Source organism: Artibeus jamaicensis, unplaced genomic scaffold (genome assembly GCF_021234435.1).
Source record: "Artibeus jamaicensis isolate MK-2021 breed Jamaican fruit bat unplaced genomic scaffold, CSHL_Jam_final scaffold_1964, whole genome shotgun sequence".
NCBI classification, from domain to species: Eukaryota; Metazoa; Chordata; class Mammalia; order Chiroptera; family Phyllostomidae; genus Artibeus; species Artibeus jamaicensis.
In genome coordinates, this window is record NW_026522030.1 from 24,560,395 (window position 1) to 24,584,495 (window position 24,101).

At 42.8% G+C, this 24,101-nt stretch overlaps 1 protein-coding gene, 1 long non-coding RNA gene and 1 pseudogene across 5 annotated transcripts in view; 2 read left to right on the forward strand and 1 right to left on the reverse strand.

Moving 5' to 3' along the window:
• The first annotated feature begins 2,775 nt into the window (after positions 1 to 2,775).
• Positions 2,776 to 3,472, forward strand: LOC119060026 (60S ribosomal protein L27a-like; annotated as a pseudogene).
• Positions 3,473 to 4,402: 930 nt separating this feature from the next.
• On the reverse strand, positions 4,403 to 23,809 carry LOC119060027 (uncharacterized). Its single transcript, XR_008389903.1, has 5 exons — positions 23,539 to 23,809; positions 22,818 to 22,874; positions 9,590 to 9,657; positions 8,146 to 8,211; positions 4,403 to 4,751 (listed from the first exon to the last, which is right to left on the reverse strand). It is a non-coding gene; the product is annotated as an uncharacterized LOC119060027 (long non-coding RNA).
• A 115-nt stretch (positions 23,810 to 23,924) lies between these two features.
• The window catches only part of TUT7 (terminal uridylyl transferase 7), a 52,576-nt gene continuing 52,399 nt past the window's right edge, over positions 23,925 to 24,101 (forward strand). For all 4 annotated transcript variants that reach the window (XM_053656195.1, XM_053656201.1, XM_037159875.2 and 1 more), the window contains exon 1: positions 23,925 to 24,069. The gene's annotated coding sequence lies outside the window, so the exon portion shown is untranslated. The remainder of the gene's footprint in view (positions 24,070 to 24,101) is intronic.

A 24,101-nucleotide genomic window follows, 5' to 3' on the forward strand; every position in this document is an offset into this window, starting at 1 on the left:
GAATTATTAGTTCATTCTCTCCACCATGTTCCCAAGCAGAGGGAGAGTGAGAATTCTGTGCCCCACCCCCACATAAAAAGCCATTTTCTCAGGCTTACGGTCAAAATGGAGACATAGGTAGACACACCTCACCTCATTACACAACCATAAGAAGGAACACAACCGACTTAAAAATAAAAACACCCAGGACCGCCAAAATTTCACCCAGAAAAAACACCCAGAACTGTATGGGAGGCCAACAACAAAGGATTTAAAGGAGCTATTCATCCAGATGGGCAGGAGGGGCGAAGAGGACTTGGTGTGGCAGCAGCGAGCTTGGGACAAAGAGGCGATGGTGGCCAGTGGAGCAGGCAGCCCCACATTCACACGTGGTGGATAAAAATCAGGGATACACCTTGTAAGCAAGTGAGCCCACCCCAGGCCAGACTGTGCAGCCCAGGGCTCCAATGCAAGGAGAAAGAAAGCCTCATAACTTCTGGCTGTAAACCCAGTGGGGGTTGGGGTGATGGAAGACACTGCCAGAGAGCCCGGATGTACACAAACCCACCCACCCTGGGAAGCACAACCAGGAAGTAGCTGAAGGGGCGCCAGTGGCACACAGGAAGTGGGTAAAGTGACTGGGAATGGGGCAAGGACCAGGCAAGTCTCTAGAAGTCGGCCAGCAGCAGCACTGCCACCTCTTCGACCCCTCCCACACACACAGAGCCGCAGTTGCCCTGCCCTGGCGAATACCCAAGGCTCTGCCCCATATGACTTAACAGGTGCACTAAAATGGAATCAAAGAGGCTCTGCCTAATACATAGACACAGGAGGCTGCTAAACTCAGGAGACAAAGAAATGAAGAAATGGCCTAAATGAAGGAATAGAACAGAACCCCAGAAAAAGAACCAAGAGATGTGGAGATAGCCAACCTGTCAAATGCAGAGTTCAAAACATTGGTGGTCAGAACGCTCAAAGCTCTCACTGAGTATGGCAAAAGCATAAGGGAAGAAATGAAAGCTCTACTGAGGGAAATAAAGAAAAATCCACAGGAAACCAACAGTGAAGGGAAGGAAGCCATGATTCAAAGCGATGATTTGGAACATAAAGAAGAAATAAATATTCAACCAAAACAAAATAAAGAAACAAGAATTCAAAAAAATGAGGAGGGTTTAAGAAGGCTCTGGTACATCTCCAAAAGGGCCAACATCCGATGCCAGAAGGAAAAGGGGAGGATCAAGAAATTGAAAACTTATTTGAAGAAATAATGAAAGAAAACTTCTCAAATTTGGCAAAGAAAATAGACATACAAATCCAGGAAGCACAGAGAGACTCAAACAAGCTGGACCCACAGAGGGCCACATGAAGACACATCATAACTAAAATGTTGAAGATTAAAGATAGAGAATCTTACAAGCAGCAAGAGAGAGGCAGAGTTACCTGCAAAAGCGTTCCCATAAGACTATCAGCTGATTTCTCAGAAAAAACTTTGCAGGCAAGAAGGGATTGGCAGGAATTATTCAATGTGATGAGAAGGAAGGACCTACAATCAAGACTACTCTATCCAGCAAAGCTTTCATTTAGAATGGGAGGGCAGATAAAGTGCTTCTCAGACAAGGAAAGATAAAGGAGTTCATCATCACCAAACCCTTATTACATGAAATGTTAAAAGGACTTATTTAGGAAAAAGAAAATCAAAACTATGAACATTAAAATGACAACCAACACAACTATCAACAACTGAATCTAAAAAACAGAAAGAAACAAAGCAAACAACTAGAACAGGAGTAGAATCATGAATATGGAGATCATTCGGGGGGTTATCAGCTGGGAAGGGGGAGAATGGTAGAAAAGTTATGGGGATTTAGGAGCGTCATTGGGTAGGTACAGAATAGACGGGGGGATGTTAAGAACAGTATAGGCCATGGAGAAGCCAAAGAATTTACATGCATAACCCATGGACATAAACCAAGGGGGGAGGTTGCTGGAGGGAATGGGCATACCTGGGGGGGAAGAGGGGGAAAAACTGGGACAACTGTAATAGCACAATCAACAAAATATACTTGTTTAAAAGAAAAGCCATTCTCCCTTTCCAAGCCAACAGTGACATGTCCTAGATTGTTCTAAAAGGAGCAGCTGCACGTGAACACAGAAGAACAGATGACTCAAAGGCTCCCTGACAACTGCACATAACAACAAATGCCGGGCGGAACATCCGTATTCTGAGTCAGTCCATTTTTCTAGAAAGGAGGTCGTTAGCCCTCCTGCTGCATAAACCTTTTTGGTCTTTAAGCAGGCTCCAGAACTCATTCACAGTGTGCTACATCTTGGGACTGCAGCTGACCCCCTCTCTACTCTCACACAAGCTCAACATGCTTTGAAGTCATCTTAATCATCAGCTGCCTGCAGCAGGAGTTTTAAAGTCCGTGTTTTGAATAATGACTATGCAAAAGCAATGTGTGTGTGTGTGTGTGTGTGTGTGTGTGTGTGTGTGTGTGTGTGTGTGTGTTTGGCAGGGAGAAGGAAGTAAATAACATTAAAAATTTCATTAATAGTTTCTGTTTCTCTCGTGCCTAGAATGGTACAAATTTAGAGATACTGCCTTGTGTGAAAAAATCCTAGGAAAAAGTGAAAAGGAAGCAGATTTTTTTTCCTAGAAAACTATAAGAACAGTTATTCCAAAAGAGCTGGTTGAGGCTTTTTGAATGAGTAGCAAAAAGATGCTGATAAAAGAAAAGTAGGGCATTGATGAGTGAAATTGAAAGTTAAGGCAGCTTTGGCATCTCAGCCACCAATATGCCATCCAGACTGAGAAAGACCCAGAAACTTCGGGGACACGTGAGCCACAGCCATGGCCACATCAGCAAGTACAGGAAGCACCCGGGAGGCCGAGGTGATGCTGGTGGCTTGCATCATCACAGGATCAACTTGACAAATATCACCCAGGTCACGTTGGGAAAGTCGGTATGAGGCACGACCACTTAAAGAGGAACAAGAGCTTCTGCCCCACTGTCAACCTGGATAAACTGTGGACCTTGGTCAGTGAGCAGACACAGGTAAACACTGCCAAAAACAAGACCAGGGCCGCTCCCGTCACTGATGTGGTGCGGTCGGGCTGGTACAAAGTTCTGGGGACGGGACTGCTCCCGAAGCAGCCTGTGGTCCTGTCGGCCACGTTCTCAGCAGAAGAGCTGAGATGACTGAGTGTTGGTGGAGCTTCTGTGCTGGTAGCTTGAAGCCACATGGAGGGAAATTCATTCAATGCTCACAAGCGCTTTTGTCTTCTGCTCTGAGTGTAGGTTCTTTGGCACCTCTGCCCGTGCGTCAGAAAACTGCAGGTTCTAGGAATTAAAGGTAGGAGGACCTGGGCTCTCTGCCAACTCCCCTGAGAAAGAAAGTGTGCAAGAGTTAGCACCAACACTTAAAAGCCTTGGTCTGTTACCTGACTTAAACTTCTCATTTATACAGTGAAAATGATAGCTGTGGTGGTATATGTAGATAAATATAAAATAGTTAAAAGGCAAAAAAAAAAAAACAAAAAAACGTTAAGGCAGAGCCAAGTTCGCCAGGTGTTTTTTAGGAGTTACTGTTTCTTCTTGTGTAACTCCTATGGAGAAATTTCATTGTTTATATGGAGACATGTAAATATATCTGCTGACTTACAAAACACAGGTTTTCTTGTGTTTTGTAAGTCCTCATCCTTCCCTCCCCAGCAGCCATGGCAAATAGTCTGACATTTGGGCTCACAGCTTTGGTGTTCATCAGAGGTTCAAAGGCGGCTATTCACAGACGTGTGTCTGAGGACAAGCCTCCTATCCTAAGTCCCAGTTTCTGCACCTTTATGATGAGGATAATATAGTCTACCAAATCCGTGTCAAAGGGCAGTTGTAAATGACCATGAAATAATGCAGGTACCCACCACGGTACAGCTCCTGGCACACGAAACATGCTCAGTGCAGAATGGGCTGGCAGTTTATCACTGTCAATTTATCTAAATAAAAACTCACACTTATGAACACCTGGTACAGGATAAAACTGAAGCTCTCTGGGTAGGGGGACCAAAACCTCAAGCTCTAAAGTGAAGGCAACATCACATGAAATCCTTGTGCGGGGCAGCTTTGGGTAGAGGACTACAACAAACCCTGGAAAACCGAAGGTGGCAGAAACACCCGCTTTGAAAACTTAGACACATTCAAGTGTCTGAGAAATGAGGGTGGCATATCGAGGTCAGGGGTCCTTGAACTGGCTGGAGGCCCTACCTAGTGATTCCAGAAATCCAAATGGTCTGTCCTGAGTCTGATTTTGCCCAGGTGTCCTCAGAGGAACTCGTGAGAATGTAATCATTTCTACTATGTAGCCTGAGGGTGGGGATGGGAGAGAAGGGAGCGTCTGGAAAGGAATTTTCGAAGGACCTATGACAGGACTGCAGTAGGAGAAATGCCTCCCAGGAAGCAGACAGAGGTAATTCCTTAGTCACACTTCTTGTCCCCCTCCGCTAATCTCCCCCCAGATGGCAGGGACTAGGGCACTGGACACCCTGGGAAGTTGACCAGAAATTATCTCACTCTAACATAACAAAACTGCTTCCTCTTATTATTACTTACTTTTATTAGCTGGTACTAGAATTCATCTTGCACAAGATCTATCTCTGTTGGGAAGACACCTGGTTCGGACCATTTGCAGAAGGAGAATACCTGTGGGGTCGTGGATGTTGGCTGGTACCATGGCTTCTGCAAAATCACCGCGAGTGGCATGAGATGCACACAACACTCCTGAAGTAGAAGAGGAAGAAGAACCAGGAGGGAGAAACAGAGAAGAAAGAAGAGTTGGTGGAATGATGGGTGGCAGAGGAGATAACTCCTCAAATTCTCACCAAAACCCCTAAACCCATGAAGGCTTAGGAGTGCTTTTGTGTCTGAATTAATAGGTTACAAAACAGAGAATATACATGCAGAAATAGGAGCTAGAGAGCAATGCAGTAAAAAAATCTACTAAAGGCTCGAAATGTCATAAGTGGATATGGAAAGGTGACAATAAAACAGAGAACATGCAAAGGTAAGCAAGTGGCCTGCCAAGCCCAGGAAAGTGCCCATGCTCGCGCACACCTGCAACCATGCACACCATCACCACTATCAATATTGGTTGAACTCTGCTCTGTGCCAGGTACTGTGCTATGCTGTGAAACACCATGGTGAGCGAAGCCAGAGTTCGTGCTGTCTTGGTGCTTGCACACTAGTGGGAGAGACAGACATCGATCGAGTAAGTGCACAAAAATTTGTAAAATTGCAATTGTGAGAAGTGCTGTGAAGAAGGGGTACATGGTATTATGAGAGAATATAAGAGAGAGATTGGCCCAGGGGAGGAGATCAGATCTTCCCAAATAAGTGTTGCTTGATCTCAGCACTGAGCCATGAGAATACATTAACTGGGTAAAGAGAAAAAAATCAGCCCAGGAAGAATATATGTAATGACCCTGGATGGCAGCTCTGAGGCCCGAACGAAGGGAAACTGCGGTGAAGGCGCAGACAGCCCCGGGAGGACGGGCAGCCTGAAGCCGAAGGCCGGGAAGGGCCAGGTCCGGGGGACTGCAGACCACGTGACGGAGCCAGTCCGTCTCAACGGCAGTGGGAACTCACTGAGGGAAGACTGACAGGAACCCCCCCCCCACCCAACAAAGCCTCAGAATAGTAAATGAGACCCCTGTTTACACTTTAGCCCCACTTTTCTCAGCATCTCCATTGACCGTCAGTTTGGCTTAGCCTCAGTAACTGAGCATGCCCAAAATCAGAAAGAAAAAAACATTAAAAACATTGTTAACTTAGCCATTTCATTGAAATAGTTAGTGTTTTTAAATAAATTTTCCATCACCACACAAGAAAAACCCTAACTTTTGACCCACCATTGAAACAAACGCCCAGCATATAAATTCATAATTCAGTATTGAATCTTTAGGTACTTTTAAAAATACTGGATTAGTAGTCAAACAGCCTAAGATCTAATTCTGACTCTGTCACTCACTAGTCGCATCATCTTGGGTAAGTCCCCAAACCTTTGTTAGTCTGTTTCCTCATTTATAAATAGAGATAATAACTTTTGCCCAACAGACCCTACAAAAATTAGAGCACCTTCTGTAATAGAGCAAAACGGCAAATAACAAGATTATTATTAACCTTTCTCTAAATTGCAGAGGCAAATACACAACATATTCCACTCAGATAATGTTTCTTTTAACTTCACATATCAAACTGTTTCACAATATTGTTACAAAACAATGCTTTATCTTGAAAGTCACTGCCCTCTAACACATTATAAAACTACTTCTTGTGTACATAAAACCACTCAGAGGGAGAGTCTTTGATTAGGAAATTTTTGTTTCATTTTACTTTTTAGCACATTGAAAGATTCAGGTCAAGTATTATCACAAATGTTTTATATCAACTTTTAAAAGGAAAAGGATAGATGAAATATGCCCAGCTCATAAAAAGAGAAGGGTATGTTAAAACTGTATAAGATGCTATATCCTACCCATCACTTTGGCAAGATGTCAACTCTTGAAGAAACAGTCTGCCGAACAGATTTTGAGAAAACGAGCACTCTCATTCACTACTGGTGGGTACGAAATGGTACAATTCCTGTGGTAGGGAATTAGGAGGTATCTAGCAAAACTACATATGTGTTTACCCTTTGGCCTAGAAATCCCACTCCTACAAATTTACCCTGAAAATACACCTCTAACCATACAAGAAAACACGCATGAGGTTATTCACTGCAGCATTATTTATAACTGCAAAATATTGGAAACACCCTACAGGCCCATATGTAGGGGTTTGGTTGAATAAACTATGGCACACTTATTTAATAGAGTACTAAACAGCTGGGAAATTAAAAAATGAAAAACATTTCTACAAAATGACATACACTGATTTCCAGAATATATTATTAAGTGAAAAAAAATGGAAGCATGCTACATTTCATATATACTTACATATATTTATTCATTTATTTTTACAAGTAAGAAACAGGAAAGTTAAACAAAAAACAAATGAATTTGGTTACCTATGGTGGCTGGGGCGATGGAAAAGAAGAGATAGAAAGGGGAAGAATGCAACTGCAATGTTTTATACAGTTTTGGATTTTGAACCATGTTATTAGCATTTTACATATTAAAAAAACAAAATTAAGTCAACAAGATGGGGGTGGGGGTAGAAAGGCCTGAACGTGAAAGAAATAAAATTGATTATAGACACAATTGCAAAGAAAAAAGAATCCAAAAAACATTCGAACCTACAGTATTCTGACTATCCACTTTCAGTGAGATATATTCTAAGGGCAAAAAAATAACTTGACCTTGGTAGGCTGGTTTTTGGTAATGATGGCAACTGCAGGACTGGGCAAATGAGTAAATATATCACTGGCGTTTTGAGGAAGCAAGCAGGGAGTTACTTGTGGAAGAACAAGGACACCAATATGGAACAGCAGAAGGAGAGGAAGGACCTATACCACCGACCTGGGCATCAGTCAGAGCTATCATTATGAACCAATGGTTTTTAAAACATGCTTCCTAGCTGTGTCCATGGACAGGACCTAAAAGCAGTTTCAGCCGAGATCAGTGAGTACACATGGCACCCAGGACTTGCTTTCCAAACACTATTTCCCAGACCCTTTGGGAAAATGCCTAATTTCAAGGTGAACCTGGAGCATCTTGTGCCAGAAATCAAGGAAGTGATCAAAACAAAGGAAGATGTGTCAAGGAGATAGAACCAGTTTAAGGGGCTGCTACTTGCTAAATTTGGGACAAATTGAGCATCAAAAAAGATAAGGATAGGAGCAGATTACAACACACCTAATAAAATAGAATCCATGACCATGCTGATATTTTTAAATTTTTTTTAAATTTAGAGAAAGCCAAAGAAGAATGCCAACTAGTAAACATAGAAGGGATGATAGAAATAGAAAATTGCCACTACACAACTAACATACTAATATTTTATTTCAGGAGTGAATCATTATTGAATACTAAAACCACTGGGAGAAAGATGGGGAACAGAATATTCACACAGCCCGAAGTATCACACCCATATTATTTATTAATTTCAAAGGGGGAAAAGGAATCTTTATGATGAAGAAATATGTTAGCTAATACCTTAAAGAAAAGATCAAACTTACCTTCATTAAAACATTTTTGGCCCTGGCTGGTGTAGTTCAGTGGATTGAGTGCTGCTGGCCTGTGAACTGAAAGGTCACTGGTTCAATTCCCAGGCAGGGCAAATACCTGGGTTGTGAGCCAGGTCACCAGTTGGGGGTATGCAAGAGGCAACCAGTCAATGTTTCTATCACTTTCTTTGTCCATCCCTTCCCCCTCTTTCTACAGTAAATAAAACCTTTTTTAAAAATATTTTATTTATTTATTTTTAGAGAGAGGGGAAGGGAAGGAGAAAGAGTAGGAGAAAAACATCGATGTGTGGTTGCCTCTCACGTGGCCCCCACTGGGGACCTGGCCTGCAACCCAGGCATGTGCCCTGACTGGGAATTGAACTGGTGACCCTTTGCTTCACAGGCCGCACTCAATCTACTGAGCTACAGTAGCCGGGGCTTTTCTTTTTATTTTTTAAGATTTTATTTATTTGTCTTTAGAGAGGAAGGGAAGGAGAGAAGGAGAGAAACATCAATGCGTGGTTGCCTCTCATGAGTCGCCTGCTGGGAACTGGCCTGCAACCCAGTCATGTGCCCTGACTGGGAGTCGAACCGTGATTGTATGGTTTGCAGGCCCACGCTTATCCACTGAGCTACACCAGCCAGGGCAATAAAATCTTTTTTTTTTTTTTAATCATGGAGCTCAGGGTGGTGAGGTTCAGTTGGTTGGAGCATCACTCTGTAACCAAAAGCTTTGGGTTAAATTTCTGGTCAGGGAACTTACTAGGTTGCAGGTTTCGTCCCTGATTTGAGTATATACAATCCCCGGGCCTGGTATGTATGGTAGGCAACCAACCGATGCTTCTCTCTTACATCAATGTCTCTCTCACTTCCTTTCACTACCCACCCACCTCCAAAAAAAGCAATGAAAAAACTATAAAAAACTGTGGGTGCTTGACTTCACATTCCTTGTCTCTTGCTTACAGTTGGGGAAACTAATGCCCAGGATCAAAGAAAAGTAGAAGCAGAGCTCAAGACCACCAAGTCCCAGCTTTAGAGGGTGCTCTCCGAGAGGGAGGACTCAGAAAGGAACAGTGGCTCTTTGGGGTATGAGGTGTTAAAGAACAAAATTCCACTGAGTAAATCTGAAGATCTAACAGGCTTTATTAAGTGATTAATGAGTCAGGCAGCATCTCACCTAGCAACTAGAAGGACATGGAAAGAGTTGTACAAAATGGAAGGATTTTATAGGCAGAAAGAGGGTGGGGCAAAAAAGGTAAAAGAGTAGATTATTTTTTTTAAAAAGTAGATTACTTCAGGCAAGAACACCTTCCCTTAGAGAAGGCAGGGGGTCTTATCCAGCAGGTTACTTCACCGTGGTTGATCAGGAAATTCCAGACTGATTGGTGTAAAATTCCACCCCTGGGAGAGGTTGAAACTGTAATTAGGATAGGTATTAAGTCTTGGTGGTGCTTACCACAACCGACTCCATTTGAGTATGTTGTTTCTCTTTAACAATCTCCTCCTTTTGGTTGAACTCTTGCCCTAGGATGTGATAGAAATTAACACATTAGAGCACTCTCAGCTATCACTTTGTAGTTCTTGTAGCTTTTTCTGATACTCTGTGTGTTAGTCACAAGTTTTGATAGTCACAGGTCACACAGTTTCAGGTTCCTATTTCCTTAAATTGGCCTTTTCTTCATTCCCTTTTTGACATTCCACTCTTTGGGAGACCAGTTGCTTGGCAGTGTGACTGCAAACGTGCATTTAAACTATTTGAGAGGATAAAATGCACCAACGAGAGTATTGTGATACCAACAAGCAGGGTAACTATTTCCTATGTTTGGGGTCCACTTCCAGAGTCCTGAAGACCCAAAGTAATCAAAGAAAGCCCCAGTGAAGGACAACACCCTTAAGCCAAATGGCTTGCTCAGTGTTCTTTTAACGCTGAGTTTCAACTTCCCCAGAAGTGTTAACCCAGATACAGCAGGTGGTTGTAGCCACAGCACAGACATCTCCTTGCCTAGAGAAAAGCTAATCAAGGACTATCCTATTATGAAGAACAACTTGGGCCAGAGTCTGAAGATCTTTGCTGGACAGCTAATGCCTTGGTAATGAAATCCACAATGACTCCAAGAGTTAAGGAGAGATTTCTGACCATATTTCCATTTGTATCTGTTCCTAACCAGGAAAATATGACCCTGCCAAAGGAAGTAATTCCCGAATTATGAATTCCTCCTGGCGGGTCCTTTCCAGAACAGTTAGGAGCACAGTTAGATCATCTACGAGGCTCTGCTCAGCGGGGGGCCAGTCATCTAGCATTAGAGGCCCAGGAAGAACGATAACCACCACAGACCAGGATAAACCCTGTTGGGCACAATTGTCCATTCAAGCCAGTGGTCAGTTAGGTTTTCTCCTACCCTGAAATGAAAAGTTGCTTTAAATTCCACAGGTTACTCCCAGCAATAACTGGGGAGATAATAGATGATGGCATATCTTTCCAGACCAATGATGAAGAAACAAAGAAGAAAGGGTTTACTGTTTCGCTAAAGTAGAAAGTCTTTATCTGGCAACTTGGGCAGAAGCAGTCTACATGGATGTCAGCTACTTCTTCTCTTCATCAATTTGATTTGAGGGTTTCGGCATTTGCAGAGGAACACAGGACAGGCGGAGCCTTCTTCAGCTGTGAGATGCACACCCAAGGCTCCATGCCGTGTAGTTTGGCAGCAGTGTCAGTGGTCAGGGAGCTTGGCAAGGTCCCTTTCAATGGGGCTCACGGGCTATCCTATGGTGGCCTTTCCAGAGCACCAGTCACCACGTTCTAGCCTGTAACCAACCCACAGGATACCTTGAACTGGGGTCATGGAAAGCATCTTTAAGCTGTTAATAATAGGCTTGAGTATAACACATTAAAGACTTACAGTACTTGCTCACACTAGAATAAGGCAAGGGAACTGCAGAAGGTTATATACTCCGATAGACACTGTCTACCAGTAACTATCTCATGGGAGTAAAAACACATTTTCTAACAGTTCCTTTGCTGCTGTGAGGGCAACAGCCTCATGGCAGGGGAAGGCTTCAACCCATCCAGAAAACACACACAACAACAGTAAGAACATATCTCTAACCCACACTGAGTGGCCGTTGAATGAAGTCCAGTTGCAGGTGCTCAAAGGGTTCAGAGGGAGCAGGTCTGAGGCCTCTTAGGACAAAACCATCTTTCTTAAATGCACTGTGGTGGGTTAAAAAATGCAAAAACCTGAGAAATGGACTTTGCCAGCGAGCCAGGTAGAACCAAGCTGACATTTTCCATTTCCCACCTATTTGTGCAATTTACGACCATTGTTTATCCATCTGGGTTTCTCTGATCTGGGAGCAGCAAGGACATCAGGATGGCAAAAATCTGGCAACAGAGGGTCACTTTTGCAGAAGCAGAATGGACTTCGTTCATGTGCCACAGTCTTTGTAGATTTTGTGGTTGCTGCCTTTGCACTGACATCAGCTAGGGCAGTTCCCTGATACACTCAGTGCTTTTAGTGAGCCTCAGTTTTTGACAACAGTAATTTCAGAAGGTAAGAGAATAGTAGTAAGTTTGCCCATTGTTAAAATCTAATTAGAATTCACAAGGAAACTGACAAGAAAATTTGGTTATTTTTTTGATGTAACAGTCTAAAAGAATAACTACCTTTACAAGTGATAATGTTACAGAAACACAGCCAAGGGCACAGGGGGGGCCCATATACTATTACTGAAAGGATCCCCCGCTAGGTTCATTAAGTCCACCGTCAGATGGGAAAGACATCTCTGTATGCCAGAGATTTGTGAAAAGGAAAAGTTTATTTAATGCTATACAGACTTAAAATAGAGACCTAACATCTTCATTAAAATATCAAAGTCCTTTTTAGATACCCACAGATGCCCACAGTACTTCTTTCTCCCCCTGCCCTAATTTGGGGTATCATATCTCAGGAAAAGAAGCACACATCTGTGTTTCAAGCCGCTGGCACCATCAGCTGTGACGCCATCCAGGCAGGATCCCTAATTAATCCAAAGCTTTGTGGTACCTCCTCATGGCCTACTGGCAAGAGTTCTTTCACCCTTCTTCCAGTCAAAGTCTCTCCTGATTACCAGGCCATGGAGCCAAATGGAGCATCCCAAAGCCACGTGGTCCTCTTCTACCAAAGCTGTGGGATTCCCCACTCTGCCAGAAACACATGTCTCTCCCCCTGCATTGGCACAGCCGCGTGGTACTGTCCCCTACTCAAGCTGCGTGTAGCTCTCTCCTCAATGGCTGCCGAGTCTGGGTTTAAATCCTTGCGCCAGTCTTCCTCTACAGCCCCATTTCCAATTCCTCCCATAATTCGCTACACTTGCCAGCACTCCCCTATCCTTCCAGCTTTCCTGGGCTGCCATTGTGAGTCTGGGCAGGTGTGGTTCCATGGTGTGGAGCCAATATTGTCCAAGCTCTTACACAGGCGCTGTCACCTGGGGGACCTGCCTGCCAGTTACATCTTGGGGGGAAGTCCCTTTCCATCCCCCTGGCTCAGAGCCTGGCCATAGCTGTTTAACATCTCTATGAAACCAGTTAAAGATTACAGATATGTTAAATGACCATGCCAGAGGTTAGCTGCAAGGCTGTTGCTGTACAAAACAGCTTTCAATGGCCCTGCTCCATGTGTCCCTTCCCCCAACTCACACCTGTGGCTGGGAAGGGGTGAGAACATCTTATATGTCTTTCTAATATTTCCTGGACACCTTGAGTTCTGGACCCCATTCCAAATCCTTTTTTTGGGGACCCCCTCTTGGCTGCACCCTGTTACAATAATATAATACCAGGGCACACCATATTTTTAGGAATTTTATACAATTTCTAAAACAATTTGCATTAGCCCATATAATATAACATAAGCAGGTTTATCATCTCACATTTGATAATGCTTCCCATGTAATTTCATATACCGGACAAGTCTAATTAGTTTAATAGGTCCCTTTTTATGAGGAGAGAAACAAATCCTTTGAGAGTTTCCAGGGGCATTCCAGGAAATCTCAAAGTTGGTGTGTGGTGAAAAAACTTTATTTAGAATTTGATTCGTGGGAATTTTGTCAAAAATATCAAAAGGCTCTAAAACACTTAAACAGGAACCAGAGGCTATTATGAAACAATAGGATTACCTATCTGACCTAAGTGACCTGTAAGTTGCAAACTCAGACATAGAAGGTTAGTTGTTATTACTGAGAAGACTCAGTTTTCTTAAGTAATCAAAGACCTGATTAAGACAACATAAAACACAGGAAATTATTTTAATAAAACTCAAACTCTTTGCATTCTCAGAAGATTACAGGAAAAGGAAAAAACCTTTTACACTCTCTTACCAGGAGCAGGCCAACTGCCCTCGAAAACTTTTTCCTTTTAGCAGATAAATGAAAATCCTTTCAGCAGATCCACAAGAAATTGTTTGGGTATACATTTGATGTTAAAGCTTAATTTTAAAAACCATTTTAATAACAATTCAATTTTTAACCAGCTTACACAAGTAAAATTCTCACTTTTTTCTCTCTCGTCAGTCTCTTGCTTACATTTCATTGACCCTTCATAACCAGAACTTCTAACTTAGACCAAATTAACTCTCATATCCCTTCGCAGAAATGCATCTCCATTCTTCATAACTTTCTGTAGCCAAAAACACGTCCTACTTTCTTTATACACAGTCACTCCTTTTATTATTTCAAATAGCTTCAATTACACATATTATACTTTTTAATCTTTAAAATTATTAATTTCCAGTAAAAACTAAGAGGTAAAATTTATTAACTATCTTGCATATTAGCATTCTTTGGCTTGGCAAATTTATAAATATTTTTATAAGTTTTGGAAACATGCTTTCTCAAAGTAAACTGCTCAGTGTGGCACAAACCCTGTTTACTAACAAATCCAAATTTATCGTTAGTTTCTCTGCAATTCAAAGTCTAAAGGAAATAAACTTATGGGCTGACTCAGATCCTGGCCAGCAAGGTTCAAGTGTTGTGGCCTCGAGAGACAACTACACAGACTACAGAAGTCCTGTGGGGAAAAGGAACAGCATGACCATTCTCTAAGTGAGAGATTGGGCCTTGGCCCCTGTCTGGACAGGCTTTTATTGCTTCTCTGGGTACATTACATCCAGGATGGTCCTCATTTGCTATGCACAGGTTTGCTGTAGGTGATTACCTTTTACGGATAACAAAGGAGAGAATGCTGCTAATTACTTCAAAGAGAAGGATGTTGCAGACCAAGGGGAAAAGTGATTCAACTGCTTACACTCCATACTTGAGAAGTTTGGCTCAGATTTTAGGAAGTTACAGTAAGCACCTGCTGCCTCAATCCAGGGTGAAGGAGTTTTAGCAAAAGCAAGCCTCAAGCCCTGGCTGGTGTAGCTCAGTGGATTGAGCATGGGCCTGAGAAGCAAAGGGTCGCCAGTGTGATTCCCAGTCAGGGTTTAAGCCTGGGTTGCAGGCCAGGTCCCCAGTAGGGGACACATGAGAGGCAACCAAACATTGATGTTTCTCTCCCACTCTTTCTCCTTCCCTTCCCCTCTCTCTATAAATACATACATACATACATACATACATACATACATACATACGCAAGCCGCATAGCGGCCTAGGTACAATGCAGGCCTGATTCCCCACAAGAAAACCTATCTGTGGGCATGGTCCTGTGTGCCGACTTGCTCCCCACTGGCCTTTCTGAGTGGGGGCTGAGCTACATTCCCATGCCACGTGGATCAGCTCCCTATATTGTGCAATAATTAATGTTTCAGCATTTCTCTTATTTGAAAATGTTATACATATTAAATAAATTTCCATCATTTAATTGAACTTAGCAAAATTTTAAGGTTTTGAGTTATGAAAAATATCTGGGAAACTTATTTGAAAAGTTCACCTAAAAATTTTTATCCTACTTACATTTATTTAATTTAATTGCTCTTAATAATTATGTTTTTCATAACTAATAATCAGATTACTTAAGAAAGCTTCATCATAACAAGTTATTTTTATTAACTATCTATGAAACCAGTTAAAGGTTATAAATATGTTCAATGACCATGCCAGAGGTCATTTAACATATTTATATGTTAAATTTGTAACAGAGACATGAACTCATTTGACTAGTAAATGCAGGTAGAATAAAGTTGTTTATCGGTGTTATATTCAAATCTACAGTCATGTCCATTTTAATTAAACTAACAAATGTAAGCTAGTTTTTACTCGTTACAGATTTTCTTAGATTATGTAAGCTTCAAAAAATGGGTTAATCTTTATTTTTCTGCAAGTTTAGAATGTCCAATCCTTATAAACACTTGGCCAACCCAATTAAATAGAGCTCTTCAAGCAATATCCTCCAAAGGTAGAAAAATACCACATATTTACCACACACCCATATATAAAAATACGTATATACTGTGTGTGTGTGTGTGTGTGTATATATATATATATATATATATATATATACAAACACACATATGTACACACACACACAGAAAGACCCAGAGATCTTTGAGCCATGAAATATGTTCTCTATGCATTTTCGGGCATACTTGAAATTCTGTGTGTCCCTGAAAAGAATCCAGGTGCCAAGGAAAACAGATGGCAAAGTAACCAGGATTTTGCCAGTGGAGGAAAGTAGTGAACCATCCATGCTGAAAATAACCTGGGAGTTGTGGCTAGATCTGAAAACAGATGCATGAGGACATCAAGTGGGTCCAAGTCAGGCAACCACGAAGCACTGGAGATGGACTAGACTGAGAGCACTAACCGTGAGTTCATGCATCTCAGACCTCAGCATCAGACTGTAAACAATGAGGCAAAGAGAGACTGGGGAGACAGGAAAGGCAAGAGGACCACCAAAGTGCCTGTGGATATGTATCCAGGGACACTCCTTCCCAGATCATCACATCTCCAGATGGCACGCCAGGGAAGTGGAGAAGGCAATCTGAATAATGGGGCATACATCCAAAAGAGACCACACCATCAAAGGTAGAATTTAAAGTAGAAAAGACTGAAATAAGTTAACCAGCAAGTTAAACTTTTCTCCCCATAGTTCCCAGAGGGGAGTAGGACCCCAGAGTAAAATTAGACCACTTCTGCAAAAGGAAGTACATTCTCCTAAGCTGAGCTTTAAATTTTTAATTTTAGGACATTTGTTGCCTTTACTATATCACTGCAAGAACTGGGACTATGTCTATTTTTCTTACATATCAGGCACTCAACATTTGTTGAAAAAATGAAATGAATAATTATAAATAAATGACTCATTCTAGAACAGCAAAGTCTAGGTTTTAAGTATTAGAGTATACTAGCTAACAAATTTTCCTAAGATTTTCCATGAAACCATGCACTGGAAATAGAATTCTTTTACTTCACAAAGCCTTAGGTATAAATATAAGGTCCTTTAGTAATTTAAACAAAGAGACTATTTGGCAAGCAGAAGCAGGAGATTCAGTTAGTCCTCTGCAATTCCTCAAGCCACAGAAATCAGAAAAGTCCAGTCCAAGCTTGACTTGGTAGAAGGCCTTTGGAAATCTGCATATGCAGAGCTCCCCAATGGTCCCTGGATGTTGTGTCCCTCCCAATACAACTGTTTCTCTTCTCTGTCCTCTGCCATCCGTTGGGCAGATGAAGGAGCACCTTTGTCCTCTGACATTCTGAATAGGTTGGTATCTGACTGAAAGTTCTTCTCTGATCAAATATCAAATTCTAAGTACATATTTTTCAATTTTTCCACTCATATCCTAATTTACAGGAAAGCCAAAATGTGTTCTAAAGTCCAAAGACAAATTTACTAGATGTGAACATTTTGGCTGTTACCCATCCTCACCTTTGTTATTCCTAAAGGGACTCAGATTTTATTCTGTATCCCATCTTCCTTCATGCAACTCAAGTGCCCCAAAGCAAGACAACCCCAATCCCTGGCTCCAAAGCCTAAAGCATGGTTCTCAACTGGCAGTGATAGTGTCCTCCCAGGGACATTTGATAATACCTGTGCATATTTTTTATTGTAACAACTAGTGGGGAGGCTTTTATTGGGTAGAGGCCAGGGATGCTACTAAACATCCTACCAGGCAGAGGGCAGCCCCCACAATAAAGACTTATCCAACCTCAAATGCCAATAGTTCTGAGGTAGAGAAACCCTAGTCTAAGGTTAATGGCATCCACCAGGAACTGATTTAAGGCTTTGACCAAGTTAAGGATACTAAGATGTAAAGTTGGGTTGGCGGTCTCATTAGGATTCTCATGGCGGAGGTGTTGTGTCTCTTCATTAGCCTTATTTATAACCAGTCACAGTTCATCTATCAGCATGATGTTAAGGAGAGCCTGTACATCTGCCCAATTTGCATGATGAATGGCAAAAATGGATATAATAAAATCTGCCAATTTCTGAGGCTCCTCTCTGTACAAGGGGTTGGAATTTTTCTAGTTCAGTAAGTCTGAAGTGGAAAACAGAGTATGGGCCCAATAGTGGCCAGTGGGCTGGCCTTCCTGATTTGCTCAACTTGTAGGATATTGCCTGAAAGGGAACTGTCTTGCTCTGAATAAGGATGTTCACTTGCCAGATTGGGTGCCCTTATGGGTCTTTGAGAGGGAGACCCTTCCCTCATCATACAGGGGTGGGCCTTTGGCTCTCTGGACCCCATGTCAGGAGTATCTAGCAGTGAGGTTAGTGGCTGGGGAGGTCTTCCTGCTACTAATCTTCTGTCCCCTGGGTTCAGGGCATTAATGAGATTTATTTCATTTTCCTTTTCTTGCTGTGTCTTACTATCAGGCAGGGGTTTTGAGGCCACTTCGCTTCTCTGCACCATCAAAAGGTTTTCTGACCCTGGTGAAACCCTGTTAAGTAATAATATACATCCCTTGAAATAGCAGATTTCATTCCATTGTCTCACCGTTGGCAATACAGATCCAATTGCATGATGGTACAGTAATTTAGGAAACAATTTAGTGGCCATTCCCTCCCCCAACAACCAAGTCTAAAGTATATGTAGGCTACATAGTATTACAGTAAAGATCCAATTCCTCCTTAGACATTGGATCATGGTTGTACACAACCCAGTCCACTAAAATTCGACCTGGTAGGCTCCCTCCAGGAGCCAACACAGAACAGTCCTATGGCTCAAACATACAGGCCTAAAGCTGTGACCAGAAAGATGCAGGTAAACTGGGAACATAGAAGGGAAATTTATTATTCCACATGAGTGCTCACAACCAAGCCTTCTAGCAACCGATCTTGCAATGGGTCCCAAAATTCAACCAGTCCTCACCCAGACCCCGGTTCATGGACCCCCAAATTGGGTGATCCTCCCCCCTCTTTAGAGTCTGTCCCCTTCCCAGGTTTGTTTCCTTCCACCTCCCAGGTGTTTTTAGGCAGCCAATGCCTCAAGCAGATATACAGAGAAACTCCCAGACATTGGGACATCCCACAGTCCCATCTGGGTTGCCATTGCTGTTACTGAACAGCAAGTGGGGTCCTGGTGCCTGCTGCTACCCTCTAGGGAAAATTCTGAAGGCAGAGGTTTGGTGAAAAAGGAGAGAAGCCTTTATTCAAAAGCTACATAATTTTGGAATAACAGCTTTCTGCATGTACTAATCACTTAAGCCTATCGACTAAGACTAAAGTCTTTTAAAAATATTTTATTTATTTATTTTTAAAGAGAAGGGAAGGGAGGAAGAAAGAGAGGAAGAGAAACATAAATGTGTAATACATTTATTGGTTGCCTCTCACAAGTTTCCAACTGGGGACCTGGCCTGCAACCAGGTATGCTCTTTGACCTTTCAGTTCAAAAGCCAGCACTCAATCCACTGAGCCACACCAGCCAAGGTGAGGCTAAGATCTTTAACTCTTGAGTTCCCCTATCATTCCCCCAGTTTTTAAACACCCTACTCAGGGAGATAAAGCACATAAATCCAATTAGTGCAACTTGCCAACCACACCTAAGGACAGATACAGTTATGGGACTAAATCTCCTTTTGGCACATCAGGATAAAACTAATGAATGTTCTGTTGAGACCCTCCCCCAAAGACCTCCCCTAAACTCCAGCCTTTAAAAATCCTAACATCAAAATTCCAACCTGAGCTCTCCTTCACAGGAATAGGACTTTGACTTTCCCTCCCCTCTCCCCCTTTTCTTCCCCTACAGGCATGCATCTCCTAAATTCTAAGGGACTCCACAAGGCTTATAACCAGGGAGCAATAGGAAGCAGCAGCTCATCCCAGGCTAACCCCCTGCCCCTGTTCCCAAGGCCCCCTTTTCTCTGACTTCTTAGTGAGCCAAGGCAGCTCTGTTCAGGCTGTCCCGTTGCTTCTAGTATCAAGCCATTCCTCATTTCACTGTCTCCAGTTCTTTTTTTAAAATATATTTTATTGATTATGCCATTACCGCTGTTCTATTTCCCCCTTCATTCCCCTCCACCCTGCACACCCCCTCCCCCACCATCCCCCTTTAGTTTATGACCACATGTCTCAAGTTCTTTAGATTCTATATTTCCCCTATTTTTGCCCTCCCCCTATCTATTTTCTACCTACCATCTATGCTACTTATTTTCTGTACCTTCTCCCCTCTTCTCCTCCTCCCACTCCCCTGTTGCTAACCCTCAATGTGATCTTCATTTCTATGGTTCTGCTCCTGATCTAGCTGTCCTCTTAGTTTGCTTTTGTTTTAGGTGTGGTTCTCAATAACTGTGAGTTTGCTGTCCTTTCACTGTTCATCTTTTATATCTTCTTTTTCTTAGGTAAGTCCCTTTAACATTTCATATAATAAGGGCTTGGTGATGATGAACTCCTTGATCTTCTCTGAGAAGCACTTTATCTGTCCTTCCATTCTAAATGAAAGCTTTGCTGGGTAGAGTAAACTTGGATGTAGGTCCTTGCCTTTCATGAGTTGGAATACTTCTTTCCAGCCCCTTCTTGCCTGTAAGGTCTCTTTTGAGAAATCAGCTGACAGTCTGATGGGAACTCCTTTGTAGGTGACTATCCCCTTACCTCTTGCTGCTTCTAGAATTTTCTCCTTCATTTTAATCTTGGCTAATGTAATGATGATGTGCCTTGGTGTGTTCCTTCTTGGGTCCAACTTCTTTGGGACTCTCTGAGCTTCCTCGATTTCCTGGAAGTCTATTTCCTTTGCCAGAATGGGGAAGTTCTCTTTTATTATTTGTTCAAATAAGATTTCCACTCGTGACTGTTCCTCTTCCCCTTCTGGTACCCCTATAATTCGGATGTTGGAGCGTTTAAAGATGTCCTGAAGGCTCCTAAGACTCTCCTCATTTCTTTGAATTCTTGCTTCTTGACTCTTTTCTGTTTGGCCATTACTTGCTTTCTTCTGGTCCACTCCATTGATTTGAGTCCCAGTTTCCTTTCCATTACTATTGGTTTCCTGTGCATTACCATTCATTTCAATTAGTTTAGCCTTCATATGTTCCTCTAATTTGTGACTAAAATCAACCAGTTCTGTGAGCATCCTGATCACCAGTGTTTTGAACTGTGCATCTGAAAGTTTGGCTATTTCTTCATCACTTAGATTTATCGGCTCTGGGGCTCTGAGTTGTTCTTGAGCCAAGTTCTGATCTGTTCATGCCTGTTAGGTATGAGGAGCGGAGCCTTAGTTGTTCACCAGGGCAGGGCCACCCATGTTGCTGGTTTATGACGCTATATGTGGGGGCAGGGTCAGAAAGGGACAATGGCTGTTCCCTCTGCTGCTTCCCACCACTGGGGCCTGCACGGTCCATCTCACTGCTGGCTCCTTCACCGGTTTATCTGCGTGGGAATGTGTGACCATGATCAGCCCTCAGTGGGTCCCCCGCCTTGTGCCCTCAGTGGGTCTGCCCACTTCTCTGCACCTGGGATCTGCCCATGACTGCTGGTGCACCTGGATCATGCACCAGGGTTGGTCCGGTGGATCTTTCCTGCCCAACCCCGCTTTGCTGCTGGCTCTGCCCCTTACTGGTTTGGCCGAAGGGTTCGTTGTTGTCAGACTTCCATATAGTTCAATTTTCTGTGGTTTGGCTGTGTTTTTGTTGCTAAAACTTTACTGTTTTTATACTTGGTTGTGCAAGAAGGCACAGGCATTCCACCTATGCCTCCATCTTGGCGGGAGTCCCCCAGTTCTAATAAATTTCCTCTAAAACTCACATGGACTCTTGTTGTGAAATCTTTCCTACACAAAGAGAAACCACAAACTACCAACTTGCTCAGGGCAAGGTCCCTTTCCATTAACAATAACCTGGCTCAGATTTTAACGCAAGTTTTTTGGCTACAGTGTTGCGGATAGATGGGGAGAAAAAAGATAAAAGCTGATGACTGCAGCAATGCAGTGAGGCCACAGTGATGACTAACATCAGGTTGGGAGCAGTGGAAGTGGTGAGGGGTCATTGGCTTCTGGACATAATTGAAGAGGGAGTCAATATAATTAGCTAATAAGGTGGGTGAAAATCACTAAGGGAAAAAATTGTCTGACAAAGCTATGAACACAACTCTTGTGCTTTTGACCTCACAGCCCTAAAGGAAAAATAACACTGGCACTGAGTTTGTTCAAGGTTAGCTTGTGAACAGGTATCACAATATGAAGCTTCTGGTTCAAGAGGGAGACTCATTGTAACGTATGGAGCAGTATTAATGTCCTCTGAACCAAAAAGCCCCCAATTTTTTGCTTCAAGTTATTGGAAATATGTGTAGATGAACAAACAATCACCACAAAGATTCTGAGAAACTCACTAGTCCCTCCTATAATGACAACAGAAAATCAAACCAAACTTTTCAACTGGATTTTAAGGGTTCCATGACCAATTTAAATTGCCACTGCAATATATAATATGGAGAAAGGTATATTAACTATCAATATTGATTAATAATATATGTTTTAGAGAGCATCATTTATCCTCAGGGTAAATCTTGTTAAAGAACAAAATTCAACTGAGTAAATCTGAATATCTAATTGGTTTTATTGATTCATTATCAGGCAACATCCCATCTAGCAACTGGAAGGATACTGAAAGGAGTTGTACAAAATGGGAGTTTTTGGCAGAAAGAAGGTGGGGCAATAAAGGTAAAAGAGTGGATTATTTAAGGCAAGGTCACCTTCCCTTAGGAAAACGCAGGGGGGGTGTTACTAGGCAGATCACCTCACAAGAGTTGATCAGGAAATCTCAAATTGATTAGATTAAAATTCCCCTCTTGGGAAAGGCTGAAACTATAATAGGTTAGGTTTTATCTGACTAACAGACTAAGCATATAAAGTATTAAGTCTTGGTGGGGACTCCATTTTGGGTCTGTATTTCTTTTTAGCAACCTTAAAAACAAATTTAGAAGTTAGGTTCGGAGAAACACATTAAAGAAAATGCAAGTACAAATATTTTAAATCCTTAAAAAGATGTATCTTCTTCTGCTCCTCTAGAACTTTTCCTAAACCAGTTTTTGTGCACAAGAATTACTCCACTGGCTCTCACTGGTGTGTCTTAGTGGGTTGGACACCAGTCTGCAAATGGATTCCAAAGCCCTAGATAGACAGCCTGTTGGATTTCCAGTCAGGGCACATGCCTGGACTGTTGTGGGCCAGGTCACCAGTGCAAGAGGCCATCACTGCTGTCCCACCTCTCTTTTTCCCTCCCATCCCCTCTCTCTGAAAACTAAGATCTTTAAAAAAAATTATTCCACTGGGTGTGGGAAAGCTACTTACTGTTCCACAATGCAATCATGTTCACCACACTCTGGACTCTTCAAGACCATTGCCTGCCTGTCAAACAGATTATTGGCTTGAGTCCTATGGATTTTCAGAACCAGAGTATCTAGCTATGGCATTATACAAAAGTTGTACGTTTTTAAAACACCTTCAACACAAACGTTATTTTAAAACAGACTTTGCCTCCTTAGGGTTTTGGTTCCAACGGTGCCATTTACTTCACAATAAATGCTATTTCCCCACGTTAAATGGTGATAATATTTTCCTAGTGGACCTATTTTGAGGAAAATGATTTAATATTTATAAAGCCCCCCAGACCAGTGCCTGGCAGTGGCCAGTACATGTGTTCATAATTATTCTAAGACCAAGGCCTCACAAAATCTCCTGAATTTAAATTTAAATGTTTAAAGCAGAGAAATAGAAACTGTCATTTTTCTCAACACTCCGGCCTGTTTGCTAGTTCCAGGTGTGCAATCTTCGTTCGAAAATTCGAGTACGAAATCTCCCGATCATCCTTTTAGAATACACGTACTCTTCAAAACACCCTTTTGCTTTGTTTTTCTTTAAGTAAAACTAATACGTACACAATCGGAAAAAAAAGCAAAGCATTTCCCAAGACCATAGTGAAAGCTGGGTGAATAGCGGATATTTAAACGCTGGCATTTCTACAGGACAGGTAACTAAGATCTCCCTGAGACGTTAAAACACTCATAATTACCAGAAAAATAGCAAGAGCGCCACGAGGCCTCAGAACCGGGCTGCACTTGCCCTGGAAGCAACCTGGGGCATCCAGGGTCAAGCCGAGCTTCTGAGCCTACACCGGCAGGCGGCTACGCCCGTGCTGGGGGCTCCCCGTCTCTCTCCGACAACCAGATATTTTCTCCCAACGCCTCCCCACTGCTATCACAGCCCAGGAAAGAGAAGAGACCTAAGTGAGGACAGTTCGGAGAAAGGAAGAACAAGGAACGGATTATCCCCGCCAAACTGGAGCTTACACCTCTGAAGCGTTAGCTCACAGCCGCCCCGGCGGAAGTGGGCGGGGCGCTGGGGAGGAGGGGCGGGGCGGCGGGCGGCCCTTCGGGAGGGGCGCGCGTTTCCGGCGTGAGTGGCGGAGTTCTCCAGCGGGGGCACCGGCGGCTCCCAATCGCGCACAATGAGACTGCGCTGAGCGCCGGAAGTAGGGCCGAAGGAAAACACAGAGTGGGATCCCAGCCGGGACGGAAAGAGGCGGAGGACCGCTGCGGAGGTGGTAAGTGTTTTAAGCGTCTGCTCCCCGCGTCC